A 16,974-nucleotide genomic window follows, 5' to 3' on the forward strand; every position below is an offset into this window, starting at 1 on the left:
TTTCGTGGGGAATGGCAGCCCATTCTTCATGGAATGGTGCACTGAGGAGAGGTATCGATGTCGGTCGGTGAGGCCTGGCACAACGTCGGCGTTCCAAAACATCCCAAAGGTGTTCTGTAGGATTGAGGTCTGGACTATGTGCAGGCCAGTCCATTACAGGGACGTTATTGTCGTGTAATAACTCCGCCTCAGGCCGTGCATTATAAACAGGTGCTCGATCGTGTTGAAAGAAGCAATCGCCATCCCCGAATTGCTCTTCAACAGTGGAAACAAGAAGGTGCTTAAAACATCAATGTAGGCCTCTGCTGTGATAAAGACCCGCAAAACAGGAAGGGTTGCAAGCCCCCTCCATGAAAAACACGACCACACCGTAGCACCACCGCCTCCGAATTTTACTGTTGGCACTACACACGCTGGCAGATGACGTTCATCGGGCATTCGCCTTACCCACACCGTGCCATCGGATAGCCACATTGTGTACCGTGATTCGTCACTCCACACAACGTTTTTCTACTGTTCAATCGTCCAATGTTTAAGCTCCTTACACCAAGCGAAGCGTCGTTTGGCATTTACCAGCGTGATGTGTGGCTTATGAGCAGCCGCTCGATCATGAAATCCAAGTTTACTCACCTCCCGCCTAACTGTCATAGTATTTGCAGTGGATCCTGATGCAGTTTGGAATTCCTGTCTGATGTTCTGGTTGCTGCTATAACCTGTTTTGCATCTCTTCTGACTGTTCTGTACGCATTCCATCGCTCCGGTGTTTTATCGGCAAGAAACTCGTGATACAATTGTTTCCTTGTGTGTACCATGTCTTTGATGGTGTCATTCCAAAGCCACGTATCTCTATCGATCCTCCGACGTCCTGGTTTTGTTGTCCCAAGAATTGCATGTGCAGCTTCGTGAGCAGACACTTTCAGTTTCTCCGAGCTTTCCTCGACTGTTGTAACTGGTGGCAAAGTAATTCGGGCTATGATGTCTGCTTCCTTATCCTTGAATTTCCACCATTTGATTCTCGCAGGTCCTGTGCGATATACGTGCGTCTTTGTTGGCAATTTGATTCTCAGCTTGCAGATGAATGGACGGTATTGTATCGAAACTGTCGCATCAAGCACATCTTTGAGATCACGGTGTCTCACGAAGATGTAGTGGATTCTGCGTGGCATTAGTGCTGCTGTAATATGTGATTAGATGTGAGTCACGCTTTTTGAACCATTTGTTCGCAATTGCCAGGTTATCAGGTTCTGAGAAATCGAGAATACTCTGACCGTCGTCATTCTTTTCTCGGAATCCATGCCCACCGTGAGCAGTATGCTCTTCCTTTCTGCACCCTACGTTCCCATTCAGGTCACCAGCGATGATGGTCGGCTCGTCACATGGCCTGTCACCAAGCATTTTAGAACTAATGCCGGCAGGAGGAAAGGCCGCTCCTGACATGGAGAACAGACGTCTGTTGCAGCCGCTCCTAACGTGGAGTACAGACGCATCTGACGTTGGTTCTTCCACCCTCTTCGCCGTTGGGTCTCCAGAACTCGTACGCCATTGAAGCTGTTCACAAACTTCAAGATAAATGGAAAGAGCTCTGACAGTCGAAGGATGAGCTATCGGAAGCACAAGGGCAAGTGCCGTGAAAGGCAGGAAGTGGACAAATGAAAGACTCTCTAGGCCTCGGATGCCCTAATACCGTCGGGGACGGATATGAGGAATAGCTGACCAAGGATGGTTGATAGGAAAGATAACAGAAGGGACCTGGCAAAAGTAAGTAGAAGCAATATCAGGCCCAGCTGCAGAAAGGGCTTATCTAACAAAATTTGAAATTTTCGTTTTTTGCTTCAGCCGATAACTAGGGTGTAACTCTATGCAGTGTGCATAAGGGTCACAGATACACCAACTGGTTTCGCTGGCTGATGATTATCTTGAAAGATGCAGAATGGATGTTGTTCCCTTTCAGCAAAGCAGATAATGTCGGCCATGATAACACTTTATGTTTGTTATGAAGGAACTGTGAACTCGTGATGAAGTTTGTAGACTTTTTGCTGTACTATATTCAACAAAAGATTGAAGAGCAAAATGAGCAGTATCTAATATTGTTTAGTGACTAGCGTCCTGATAGACACTGTTTCGTTTCCTGCATAATATGGTCGATAAAGATATATTACAAACTATAGCCCACTATTTCAGTGTACGAGGACATTCCTTTCTGCCCTGTGACAGTGACCTCAGGGCTGTTAAACGGCTCATCAGGAATAGTTGCAGAATATACAGAGTATTTCCGTAAGAGCGTGCAAAAATTTAGCAGGACATAGAGGATGCTCCACTGGATAATTCGAAGCAGGGAACCTGGGCTCAGAAAAGCCACCTTTAGGAGATACAGAAGTAAATTTGTCTACCCCTTTGTCTAGAATTGCTGTTTTCTAGCTCATTTACGACTAACATACGTACAAGTTTACAAATAATGTGATGTTTATTTACGTGTACATTCTCATTTCCTGCAAGGGAACATGGAGGACGAGCCATATCTTCTACCTGACCGTCTGAATGACCACCTGTACTTAAGGTTCGTGCAGAGTTCTACCTGACTTGTTGGAGAACGTACCCTTGGCTACTCGTCAGAGGATGTGGATACAACATGACGGTGCATCGCCTCGCTTCGGTGTGGATGTCCGCAACCATCTCAATACTTTATTTCCTGGTCGCTGGATTGGAAGAGGTGGTTTTACTTCAGCGTGTGGGAGGTCACCTGACCTGAATCCCCTTGATTAATTGCTATGTGGTAACGTCTTTGCACGAACCTCAAGTACAGGTGACCATTCATACAGCCAGGTAGGAAATATGGCTCGTCCTCCTCTTTTCCTTGCAGGAAATAAAGAATGTACATGTAAATAAACAGCACAGTACGATTAAATTTGTACGCATGTTAGTTGTAAATAAGCTGGAAAACAAGAATCCTAGACAAAGCGGTAAACAAGTTTACTTCGATCCGACCCCAGATTCCCGACCTCAAATTTTTGCAGGTTCTTATGGAAACACACTTTATACAGCCGGAGAATACTGTAAGCTTATAAGAAAGAGCAGTGTGTCAGGACGTTTCTCCATACAGTAGATAATATTTTTGCTTTCAAGAAATGACCGTCCAGGCACTATAAAAGGTGTGTCCGCCATATGAGACAACAAGAAGTGGTATTCCTAAGGAAAATGAAATTACTTTTCAGTTTTCCAAGGTGAAGCATACCGGGTACAAATCAGATAGAAAAATGCAATATTGTTGCTTATGATTATACTGATGGACTAGACAAGCACGCTTATTCTCCTAAATGCTACAATATCCCTCCGAGACTACCTAGTAAGAAAACATACACCACTGATAGTGTTCCAGTAGTGATAAAAATGTGAAGGATCCCCAAAAACAAACGACAATAAATGTGAAGCAAAACTGCCCTAATTATTCTGTTCATATGTATTTCTGAAAATTATTAGTTTTCCTCACTTTGTAATTTTCCATCATGTAAAATAACATTAAAAATTTTCTTACAGTTTCTTGTTGACTTAATTGTAATTATTTTTTAAAATTGCTACGATTTTAAAACTCATGCTTTGCAAAAAAGGCTTATTAGAATTTATATAATGCACAATAACTGTTCCCTTATATGTCACAATTCGGAGCAGTTTTTCTGTCAGTGTGGTGACAAACTTGTTTGCAAAGCTGCAGAAAAGTTTCTTATTCATTGTGTCACAGTCTATCAAGTTTTTTGAGTCTGTGGAACATTTTCACTTCTTTCAGTTATGTCTCTTCCGCGTCTTCTAGTTCCTTTACGTTGTAACATCCATTCAATGCCATTGTGGTCATATTCGCATTTCTGACCAGAAGTGGTGTGTTCTGTATCGCTTGACGTGATTTCAGAGCTATCAATTCATGTATTAGTCAAGAAAGCGTGAAATCGCTTCTAATAATATTGCTCAATACCATACATAAGGAGACTTCGTACGCAGCACTCTACTAATATTATCTCCACGAGACTTTTCATCTCTCTCACTTTTACTGGCAAACATTGCACTTGCTCCAAAGCCAGTGTAACTGTTACATCTTAGTGTTACGTCTTCAACGTGACAGAAGTGCAACCCTTCGGCAAATTGCTGCAGGTTTCATTGCTGGGCTATCAGCAAGTGTCAGCGTGCGAACGATTCAATCAAAACTCGTCGATATGGATTTTCGTAGCCGAAGGCCAGCCCATGTACCCTCGATAACTGCACGGCTCAAAGCTTTAGTCCTCTCCTGGGCCCGTCAACACCGACAATGGACTGTTGATGACTGGAAACATGTTGCCTGGTCGGACGGGTCTCGTTTCAAATTGTATCTACCCGATGGACGTGTACGGGTATGGTGGCAACTCATGAACCCGTCGACCCTCCATGTCAGCAAAGGGCTGTTCAAGCTGGTGGAGGCTCTGTAATGGTGTGGGACGTGTACAGGGGAGTGATATGGGATACGTCTAGATACGACTCTGACAGGTGACACGTACGTAAGCATCCTGTCTGATCATGCTGCATCCACTCATATCCATTGAGCATTCCGATGAACTTGGATAATTCCATCAGGACAGTGAGATACCCCACACGTCCACAATTTCCACAGAGTGGTTCCAGGAACACTCCAGGGAGTTTAAACACATCAGCTGGCCACCAAACTCCCCAGACATGAACATTATTGAGTGTATCTGGTACGCCTTGCAACACGCTGTTCAGAAGAGATCTCCACCCCCACGTATCTTACGGTGTCTGTGGAGAGCCCTGCAGGATTCATAGTGCCAGTGCACTCAAGCACTACTTCAGACGTTAGTCGAGTCCGTGCCACGTCTTGTTGCGGCACTTCTGCGTGCTCGCGGTGATCCTGCACATACACTCCTGGAAATGGAAAAAAGAACACATTGACACCGGTGTGTCAGACCCACCATACTTGCTCCGGACACTGCGAGAGGGCTGTACAAGCAATGATCACACTCACGGCATAGCGGACACACCAGGAACCGCGGTGTTGGCCGTCGAATGGCGCTAGCTGCGCAGCATTTGTGCACCGCCGCCGTCAGTGTCAGCCAGTTTGCCGTGGCATACGGAGCTCCATCGCAGTCTTTAACACTGGTAGCATGCCGCGACAGCGTGGACGTGAACCGTATGTGCAGTTGACGGACTTTGAGCGAGGGCGTATAGTGGGCATGCGGGAGGCCGGGTGGACGTACCGCCGAATTGCTCAACACGTGGGGCGTGAGGTCTCCACAGTACATCGATGTTGTCGCCAGTGGTCGGCGGAAGGTGCACGTGCCCGTCGACCTGGGACCGGACCGCAGCGACGCACGGATGCACGCCAAGACCGTAGGATCCTACGCAGTGCCGTAGGGGACCGCACCGCCACTTCCCAGCAAATTAGGGACACTGTTGCTCCTGGGGTATCGGCGAGGACCATTCGCAACCGTCTCCATGAAGCTGGGCTACGGTCCCGCACACCGTTAGGCCGTCTTCCGCTCACGCCCCAACATCGTGCAGCCCGCCTCCAGTGGTGTCGCGACAGGCGTGAATGGAGGGACGAATGGAGACGTGTCGTCTTCAGCGATGAGAGTCACTTCTGCCTTGGTGCCAATGATGGTCGTATGCGTGTTTGGCGCCGTGCAGGTGAGCGCCACAATCAGGACTGCATACGACCGAGGCACACAGGGCCAACACCCGGCATCATGGTGTGGGGAGCGATCTCCTACACTGGCCGTACACCACTGGTGATCGTCGAGGGGACACTGAATAGTGCACGGTACATCCAAACCGTCATCGAACCCATCGTTCTACCATTCCTAGACCGGCAAGGGAACTTGCTGTTCCAACAGGACAATGCACGTCCGCATGTATCCCGTGCCACCCAACGTGCTCTAGAAGGTGTAAGTCAACTACCCTGGCCAGCAAGATCTCCGGATCTGTCCCCCATTGAGCATGTTTGGGACTGGATGAAGCGTCGTCTCACGCGGTCTGCACGTCCAGCACGAACGCTGGTCCAACTGAGGCGCCAGGTGGAAATGGCATGGCAAGCCGTTCCACAGGACTACATCCAGCATCTCTACGATCGTCTCCATGGGAGAATAGCAGCCTGCATTGCTGCGAAAGGTGGATATACACTGTACTAGTGCCGACATAGTGCATGCTCTGTTGCCTGTGTCTATGTGCCTGTGGTTCTGTCAGTGTGATCATGTGATGTATCTGACCCCAGGAATGTGTCAATAAAGTTTCCCCTTCCTGGGACAATGAATTCACGGTGTTCTTATTTCAATTTCCAGGAGTGTATTAGGCAGACGTACTAGTTGCTTTGGCTCTTCGGTGAACATGCACGAGCAGTACTTGGTGACAGTCAAGCGACACGCCTGAAGGTGACGTGACTGGGGAGTCGAAACTGGTTGGCTAATAAAACAATATCATAATAATGGCTGTTGGTCAGTGTTATTACATTTCACAGCCTAAATCCGTTGTGCTATCTGAAACAGTACCTGAAACTGTTTTTGGGATACTATATACACAATCAAAAACTTTTTAATATTGACATAAAAAGTATTCTCATAAACCATTGGCTGTAAAAAAAATTTTTTTATCGTCAATGAGTGGGATAAACAGCCTTTTACTTTTTTCTTCCATAATGAGTTTCGTTTTTGACATGTTTCATGTTTCATACAGAAAATACATAGTAGAGCATCTGAAATCCCGAGTGTACACTTCAGTCGCTTTAGTCATTCATATCAAATGGGCGTGTCATATTCGTGTATCTAAATGTCGGAATTCTGTTTCATAGCCTATGAATTACACATGATCTCCAGTACTAACTTGTTAAGTGAACTATGAACATCTTCTTCTTTTAGCGCCTATGGTTTGAATAATATGTTCATGTTAAAGTCAAGAGTTGTACGACACTAATAGGATTTAATGGAACTGAAACCTTTCAATAATGCACGTGTGGACATAGATGCTGATAATTTTATTGTATTCCTACCCGCATCTCTGCTAATCGTTACGTGCAGAATCATGCCGAGTTCCTCTTTAGGCAGCACGGTCATTAGTCAACGAGGCTCGAACGGGTGTGACGTCATTGTACACACAGATTGCTGGCGGGTGATTAATAAAGGTGCCTTTTGTGTAACATATCGCGGACACGAGCTGCCGCTGTTGCGGTCGTGGCGTCACGTGCAGCGCGCCGCGCCTGCCACCTGGCGGAAGGCAACACACACACACACACACACACACACACACACACAAACTGCGACGGTGTGTACTGCGAGCTGTGCGCAAACCCGCGGGGACATTTAAAAGTCAAATCGCGGTCTGCTCGCGTGATTTGCAAGTCTAGTTCCCCGGCCAGAGACGCTAATTTCCTTAAAAATTTTCTGTCGCTCCTTACCTTCGGCGACCGACCGCGCGGTACGGGATGCGGGCACAATACGAGAGCGAACCCAGTTGGTACGGATGACTGCCGCCGAGGAAAATTGAAACAGATGCTTCCTACGTAAGTGGGAGCTGTTGCCCGAAAGAGAAATTAAATTTCCAACTGATTTCTTCCTGTGTGAGACTAAAAAAAATTCCGGCAACCAGACTAATGCACTCTTCCTATCGCGTGACTACTGCATGCAAATAGGTGGCTCGATTTACAAGTGTCCTATTCCTCCTTAGGGAAAAATGCGTTGCTTGAGTTACAAAGGAACAATATTTTTTTGGACAAAAACTTTTTCACCATTTACTAGACTCTCCTTTTTTACGAATCTGAATCACATATTCCAATAAAATTATGATGACGAATTGTTGTTGTTGTGGTCTTAAGTCCAGAGACTGGTTAGATGCAGCTCTCCATGATACTCAATCCTGTGTAAGCTTCTTCATCTCCCAGTACCTACTGCAACCTATATCCTTCTGAATCTGCTTAGTATATTCATCTCTTGGTCCCCCTCTACGATTTTTACCCTCCACGCTGCCATCCAGTACTAAATTGGTGATCCCTTGATGCCTAAGAACATGTCCAACCAACCGATTCCGTCTTCTAGTCAAGCTGTGCCACAAATTTCTCATCTCCCCAAATCTGTTTAGTACTCCTAATTAGTTACGCTATCCACCCATCTAATATTCAGCGTTCTTCTGTAGTACCACATTTCGAAAGCTTCTATTCTCTTCTTGTCCAAACTGTTTATCGTCCATGTTTCCCTTTTATACATGGCTACACTCCACACAAATACTTTCAGAAACGACTTCCTGACACTTAAATGTATACTCGATGTTAACAAATCTCTCTTCTTCAGAAACGCTTTCCTAGCGATTGCCAGTCTACATTTTATATCCTCTCTACTTCGACCGTCATCAGTTATTTTGTTCTCCAAATAGCAAAACTCATCTACTACTTTAAGTGGCTCATTTCCTAATCTAATTCCCTCAGTATCACCCGACTTCATTCGACTACATTCCATTATCCTTGTTTTGCTTTTGTTGATGTTCATCTTATATCCTCCTTTCGAGACACTGTCCATTCCGTTCAACTGCTCTTCCAAGTCCTTTGCTGTCTCTGACAGAATTACAATGTCATCGGTGAACCTCAAAGTTTTTATTTCTCCTCCATGGATTTTAATACCTACTCCGAACATTTCTTTTGTTTCCTTTACTGCTTGTTCAATATACAGATTGAATGACATCGGGGAGAGACTACAACCCTGTCTCACTCCCTTCCCAACCACTGCTTCCCTTTCATGTCTCTCGAGTCACATAACTGCCATCTGCTTTCTGTACAAATTGTATGTAGCCTTTCCCTCCTTGTATTTTACCCCTGCCACCTTCAGAATTTGAAAGAGATTATTCCAGACAACATTGTCAAAAGCCTTCTCTAAGTTTACAAATGCTAGAAACGTAGGTTTGCCTTTCCTTAATCTATCTTCTAAGATACGTCGTAGGCTCAGTAGTGAGTCACGCGTTCCAACATTTCTACGGAATCCAAACTGGTCTTCTCCGAGGTCGGCTTCTACCAGTTTTTTTTCCATTCGTCTGTAAACAATTCGCGTTAGTATTTTGCAGCCGTGACTTATTAAACCGATAGTTCGGTAATTTTCACATCTGTCAACACCTGCTTTCTTTGGGATTGGAATTATTATATTCTTCTTGAAGTCTGAGGCTATACTTCTTGCTCACCGGATGGCAAAATTTTGCCAGGGCTGGCTCTCCCAAGGCTGTCAGTAGTTCTAATGGATTGTTGTCTACTCCCGGGGCCTTGCTTCGACTTAGGTCTTTCAGTGCTCTGTCAAACTCTTCACGCAGTATCATATCTCCGATTTCATCTTCATCTACATCCTCTTCCATTTCCGTAATATTGATTTCAAGTACATCGCCCTCGTATAGACCCTCTATATACTCCTTCCATCTTTCTGCTTTTCCTTCCTTGCTTAGAACTGGGTTTCCGTCTGAGCTCTTGATACTCATACAAGTGGTTCTCTTTTCTCCGAAGCTCCCTTTAATTTTCCTGTGGGCGGTATCTATCTTACCCCTAGTGAGATATGCCTCTACATCCTCTAGCCAGCCCTGCTTAGCCATTTTGCACTTCCTGTCAATCTCATTTTTGAGACGTTTGCATTTCTTTTCGCCTGCTTCATTTATTGCGTTTTTATATTTTCTCCTTTCGTGAGTTAAATTCAGTCTCTCTTCTGTTACCCAAAGATTTCTACTAGCCCTCGTCTTTTTACCTACTTCATCCTCTGCTGCCTGTACTATTTCGTCTCTCAAAGCTACCCATTCTTCTTCTACTGTATTTCTTTCCTCCATTCCTGTCAATCGTTCCCTAATGCTCTCCTTGAAACTCTCTACCACCTCTCGTTCCGTCAGTTTATCCAGGTCCCATCTCCTTAAATTTCCACCTTTTTGCAGGTTCTTCGGTTTTAATCTACGATAGTGAATTACTGTCCCGAAAATTTTAATTGCAGTTATCTGATCTCACTGAAAGGGGATGTTACAAATGCTTACAAAAATACGAGAGTAAAGTGTACATTATTATGGCAGGCCAAATAACTTTCATTGACCGCTGCACTACACTTCAGAGTGACACAGATACATGACACAGTTATTCAAGATAGTCGGCAAGTGTATGTAACCAACGGTCGGCAGGTTCAATCAGCCATTCAGTTTCTCGTCGATAGCCATCTGCGGCATGCTCTCGGAGATATTCGAGGAACAAACAGTATGTGGTAGTCCTCAACGATGGGAAACTGTTTCCCCCGGCTCGTGTGATTTGCAAGTATAGTTCCTTGGACATAGTTTCCATAATTAAACTTTCAGTTACAAAACGCTGTAGAAAGAGAAACACTGCACGCAATGACAAGAATCTTAAACAGCATGTAGCTGATGCAGGGAGAAAGATCATGGAAGAAAATTAACTAAAATAGATGGCGGTGTAAGCGTCAGAATATGCACACCAACAGAAGTTTCTCAGTTTGCTTCCGAGACATCCAACATGACTGTCTCCACGACGTATCAAGCGCTACTGGTAAAACTCTTTTAAAATAACTGTGACTGTGTGCCAGAAGCCCTGCAGACGTTCTGGAGACTCAGATGTATGAGAAAAGGCACTTGTTCGATGTCTGCTAAGGGTCCGGGGGAAAATGATTACAAAATTCTGAAAGATACGTTCTTTTGAAGTGCAATGTGTCTGAGGGAGGAAAGCTGTTAATTCTATGTATGTCGAAGATGTGGCCACCGCACTGCAGAAGGGGTCGAGCGTTGATTTGCAAACATGCAGTGCACCAGGAAATTGATCGAACGTTGGACATGTCAAAGAGCACGATGCATAAGGTCCTACAAAACGTCCTGTGTTGTTATCTGTACAAAATCACTCTTGTTTACGAGTGCCTCCTATTGATCTGCCAGCAAGACGAACGTTCGCTCTAGAATTTCTTGATCGCATGAAAATGGACAACGAATGACCGTAGAACATTCTTGTGAAGCTGACGAAGCTCGTTTCCATTTCGAAGGAGAAGTCAATACGCTGAACTGTAGGATATCTTCTTCTTAAGTTGCCAATCCTAAGATTGATTTGCAGCAGCTCACCATTCAGTGCGATTGTCGGCCAGCCTCTTCAATTCCGTGAAACTTCCGCATCCTAGGTCCTGCATTATCTGGCTTATGTACTTTCTTCTAGGTCTGCCTCTTGCCCGTTTGCCCTCCACAAGGCCTTCCGTTATAGTGTGGAGAAGACTTTCATGTCTCAGAATGTGTCCCATCCATATATCTCTCCTCTTCTTGACCGTCTTACAAAGAACTGGAACTTCCTCCGCTCTCTGCAGGACTTCTTCATTTGTCATCCTGGCCGTCCATGGAATTTTTAACATCCTTCGCAGACACCACATTTCGAATCCTTCAATCCTTCTTCTTTCGTCCTCTCCAAGTGTCCAGGTTTCGCTGCCGTAGAGAAGCACACTCCCAACAAAGGTCTTTATTAACCGCTTCCTTAACGACAGACTTATCATATTTGATGTGAGGAGTCCTTTCCTTTTATAGAATGCAATCTTTGCCTGATTTATTCTACTTATTACATCTTTCCTACTACGACCATCTGATGTTATTCTGCTTCCCAAGTAGACAAGGTCTTGTATTTCTTTCAGCTTCTCTCCATTCAGCCTTATATTCGTAATTGCTTGATTATTTTGTTTGCTTGCAACTAAGATTTTTGTTTTTGACTTATTAATTTTCATGTTGTACCGTGTAGCAAGAGTGTTTTCCATTTCCTCCAACACTACTTGTAATTCTTCCTCATTTTCCGCTAGGACAGCAATGTCATCCGCAAAACGCAGTATATCAACTATTTTTCCCTGGATCCTGATTCCATTAGCTTGTCCTAACTTTTCTCTGACCTCGACCATTGCTTTCTGTATGTACATATTAAAGAGGACAGGGGAGAGTGCACATCCCTGTCTCACACCCTGTTTAATTTTTGCTTGTTGTTGATGTTCCCCACATCTCACTATTGCCACCTCTTCTTTGTATATGTTTCATATCGTTCTCCTGTCCTTATACTTAGCTCCAGTTTCCCTCAATATCTGGAATAGCTTTTTCCATTCAACCTTATCAAATGCTTTTTAGAGGTCAATAAATGCTATGTAGGTGTCCTTTCCTTTTTCCATTCTTTTTTCTATTATGAGCCTTAGGGCCATAATGGCTTCTCGCGTACCTCTCCCTCTTCTAAAGCCAAACTGGTCTTCTGTGAGCATGCATTCCACGTTCCCTTCAATTCTTCTGAGGAGGATGGTCGTCAAAATTTTTGATGCATGTGATGTTAGGCTGAGGGTTCTGTATTGTGCACACGATTTTTCTGGCATTTTCTTTGGTAATGGAACAATAATACACTTTTTGAAGTCCTCAGGCAGCTCTCCAGTATCATATATTTGGCAGATTAATTTATACAATTTATCTTTTATTTCTGTTCCAGCTGCTTTGATGATTTCTGCAGGCAATGAGTCAATTCCTGGTGCTTTTCCGTGCTTAAGTGCCTGTAGTGCCTGATCAAATTCAGACCTTAGTATGCTGTCTCCTAGTTCATCATTATCTACTTCGTCCTCACTTTCAATCATGTCATCTTGTACGTTGCCTCCATATAATTTCTCTAGGTATTCCTTCCACGTAAGTGCTATATCTTCATGATTATACACCATCTTATTATCCTCTCTTATTAGGGCATTACATCTAATCCTTTGTCCTCCTGAGAAGAAGCGTTTCACTGTTTTGTATGCTAATTCAAGGTTCCCTTTCTTCAGAAGGTCTTCAACTTCTTTCCATCTGTCTTCAAGGAATCTTTCTTTTACTTGCTTCAACTTCCTGTTGATTTTGTTCCTAAGCACTCGGTATGCCGTTTTCCCCTCTTCCGTTTCATTATTTTTGAGCTTCCTTCTTTCCTCAAACATAAGTATTACTTCATCAGTTATCCACTCCTTCCTCTTTTCAGGTTTTTGTTTTCCAATTATCTCTTCAGCTGCTTTTATTAGGCCATGTCTCATATTTTCCCAATGTTGTTCTACATTCTCTATAGGATGCTGTTGAATTAGATCCTTAGCCCTTTCTTGGAACTCCTTCTGCGTCTCACGGTTTCCAAGCTTCCCTATATCCAGTTTTCCATTTCCTATTTTCTTCCTTATGCATTTGAACTTGAGTCGGCATTCCGCAACAACCATGTTGTGATCACTCACAATATCTGGGCTTGCGTATGCTCTAGAGTCTTTTAGTTGATTTCTAAATCTATTTTTGACTAGAATGTAATCAATTTGGTATCGTTCTCTATATATATAGGATATGGGCAACGGAAAATCCGGCCGCACATTAGCCGGTACCACGTCATTAAAGGTGACTGTGTGGAGCGGGTTGACAACATCGCGCTACATTCGCAAGTTCGAATCCTGCCTCGGGCATGGATGTGTGTGATGGTCCTGGAAGTGCAGCTCTCTACGTACTTCATCCTCTCATTTTAATAGCTTTACTGTTGCGATACACTTGCAACTAGAAAATACTGAGTCAGTAAGTATCAAGTTAAAAAGTTCTAGAGATCAATGAAACTTTTCACTTTTGTTTCTGTTTAATACAGTTGATGAGTCACTACAGTCATAAAGCGTTGGGCAGCTATTGTCCACGGAATTCGTCTTCGTTTTAAGTATCTTACGTCTTTCTCTGTTACAAAGTGTCTATGTTTGGTCCCTCTGTAGTCGAGAGTTTTCTTGTGTCTCTATTGTGTTATAAATGTAAACAGCCATACAAAGTAGGTGCGGAATCTGTTCGGTTTTTTCTCACACGCTCTGTAAAATGTGAATAACGAAATATTTTAAATGTGAATTGTGTATATCACTATACACTGTCAGCGCATAAGTAAGTTTGTTTGACTACTGTAGCAGTTTATAAGCAACGATGTCATTAGAAATGGTGTGTGTACGTCCATTTCTTTCTTCTTTTTCCGTTTTTCTCAGGAAAAGTTATGTTAAGTTGCTGATAAAGTTCTGGCGCTTGCAGCTAACATTCTGAATTTTCACAGTAGCTGGCTGATACCGACTATCCTGGAACCAAGCCTCAAGGCTTTTGCTTTTCTTATTCGGTATTTGTAATTGCCAAACGGAAAATTTGCAGTGACCATGACGTGACAATCCAGTAAGACAGCCGGCCCGGGTGGCCGAGCGGTTCTAGGCGCTGAAGTCTGGAACCGCGCGACCACTTCGGTCGCAGGTTCGAATCCTGCCTCGGGCATGGATGTGTGTGATGTCCTTAGGTTAGTTAGATTTAAGTAGTTCTAAGTTCTAGGGGACTGATGACCTCAGCAGATAAGTCCCATAGTACTCAGAGCCATTTGAACCATTTGAACCAGTAAGACAAAACAAAATATATCGCGAAGCTAACGCGTCTACAGAAGCGAATGCCGTTAGAGATAACCCATAAGAAAATTGTATTTCACGTTATGTACGATTTTTCATAAAGCCCAAGGGTGTTGACATCAAACAAATGTGAACAGTATGCCATGAAAGCTGCTTGGCAAGCAGGCAGTAACGTGTTGTCTGTGGGACTGAAGAGTCATCCTGGAAATGTATTCACTCAGAAGTGACACAGCCGTTAGGCATGGGCCCATTATAGATTATAGTTTGCCTTTTACTCGTATCTTAATGATACCTCGTCGGTCCAGTCCTCTTCTAAATACCTTTCCTATGGCGACGACCTGCAGCGCCTAGATGAAATATGATGCCTCTTCAGTGGTAACATGACATCGAACCTAGGACGAACTGAATGTGAGAGCGTCCAAAGTAACAGTTCAGTATCAGAAACAGAAAACGGCCATGTCTCTGTCAGTAATATAAACTTCTCATGGTGCACACGACCAGTATAACAGTATTGTTAATCATAACATAAACACTTAACAAACCGACTTTCCAACTGATAACATACAATCGGTACAAAATCTGTATGCTATACAGCAAATGTAATACACTGTGGGCCACCGCCTAACATCAGCATTTATTAACACAGTCTAGTGACGCACTGGCTGTGGGTAGTTAAATAATGCCGGTTTTAGCAAATCGTATCTGTTACACCGTATCTGTTAAGCATGTAACGCTGCTTGGCACAGCTAGCCATGTAACTGAAAAGTTCTCGGCCCACCCAGTCAAGGTTGTCAGAAGTCCAAATGTTAATGCTATTTTCCTTTTTAGGGCCAAACACTTTTGCCACCGGTGGTGCATGCCGATTGTATCCTCCTTGTAGAACGTTTGTTCCTGCAAAGCAAAAAGGTTCTCCACCGCCGCCATGACATTACCATCTCATCAAAAGTGGGTTCCAGCTAGATGTTTCTTGAGCTTAAGGAAGAGATAAAAGTCAGATGGGGCTAAATCGGATGAATAGGGTGGGTGTCGAAGCCGTAAGCCACAGGACTGGATGTGTGTGCGGCGTGGTGGAAGAGCACTCGTTTTGTCAACATCCCGACCGGTTTCACTTTGATGGGCTCCCTCAGAGGCATTAGTTGAGCAGCATAATATGCTCCGTTCACACTGTTTCACCCTTCTTGATGTATCCAGCCACGATAAGACCCCTCAAATACTTAAAAAAAAAAACAAAAAAAAAAAAAAAAACAGCCCAGCATTTTGCCAGCTGATGAGACTGACTTGAAATCATTGGGGGTGGAGGAGGGTGTTTTGAACCTTGGGTACGGGCTGAAAATGGTGAACCCATGCTTCACCCATTGTCACAGAACATTTGGGATATGTCACACGATCTGCCTCAAAAACGGTCGAGTTTCCGGCGGATGTAATTTGTGTCTGATGTTTGTTTTCTGCTATCAATATTCTGGGAACCCGTCAATATGAGACCTTGTGCATATCAAGTACAACTCTTACGATGTATCCAGCGCGCTGCTAGGATACGCCCATTCTCTCAGCAGTGTAGCGTTATGTCAGGCGCCGGTCCGCCATGATGATATCCTGGACTGCAGGCGATATTGGGCTGTTCAAAGGCATTCGCTTAGTTCATCTGCTGCCATAGTCCATTAACGCCCAACTTTGCTGCACTGTTCTAAGGGATACGTTCGAAATACATTCCACACTGATTTCTGTAGGTTGAGTGTTGCTTGTCTGTTAGCACTGACAAGTCTACGAAAAACGCCGCTGCTCTCGGTCGTTAAGTGAAGATTGTCGGGCACTGCGTTGTCTGTGGTGAGAGGTAATACCTGACATTTGGTATTCGCGACACAATGTAGAGACTGTGGATGTCGGAATATTGAGTTTCCTAACAATTTCCGAAGTTGAATGTCCCATTTCTCTACCTCCAATACCATTCCCCGTTCAAAGTCGTGCGGCCATAGTCACCTCCGAAACTTTATCAGGTGAATCACCTGTGTACAAACGACAGCTCCGACATTTTGTGTACACCATAGTGCCGTCATCTTAATTTGTGCGTATCGCTATCCCATCTCAGTATACGTTACATCGAATTGTGCATAGGGTACAGGTTAGCTTGTTTCAGGGGTTGATACCAGCAACAAGGTAGGAGTCTCCTAATATTATTGCTTTATGAGTGGGCACAGCTAGGACAGCTAAGTCAGAAATTGTCTTTCGATTGTGATTGAAATGACTGATACATAATTTCTGATACAAGGTACTGGGATGCATGTGCACTGGGGAGCCAGCAAAATAAACATGGCGTATAGTAGTTACGTAACATGTCACGATGCAACAAATCAACTGGGTGCATGAAGTGCTGACATGGTGAAATACAGTAGATGTTGCAGACGGAATGCACAAAATCATCAATGGTTAGATCTAACTGTCTTCTGTTCTCGCTATCCGTGCCGTTCTCGAAAATGTGGAGGTTAGGTAGAACGAGTGATTGGGCGATTTTATCTGTCAAATCCTACGAAAATACGTTCCGAAGTATTTACAGAGTGTACTGGTATGGAGAAGCCTTCTTGGA

General features: G+C 44.1%; 1 non-coding gene across 1 annotated transcript; it reads left to right on the top strand.

Moving 5' to 3' along the window:
* The first annotated feature begins 14,184 nt into the window (after positions 1-14,184).
* Positions 14,185-14,268, top strand: Trnas-gga (transfer RNA serine (anticodon GGA)). Its single transcript is given in 2 exon segments — positions 14,185-14,224; positions 14,234-14,268. It is a non-coding gene; the product is annotated as a tRNA-Ser (tRNA).
* Positions 14,269-16,974: the final 2,706 nt, after the last annotated feature.

This window comes from Schistocerca cancellata, chromosome 2 (assembly GCF_023864275.1).
Source record: "Schistocerca cancellata isolate TAMUIC-IGC-003103 chromosome 2, iqSchCanc2.1, whole genome shotgun sequence".
Taxonomy (NCBI): Eukaryota; Metazoa; Arthropoda; class Insecta; order Orthoptera; family Acrididae; genus Schistocerca; species Schistocerca cancellata.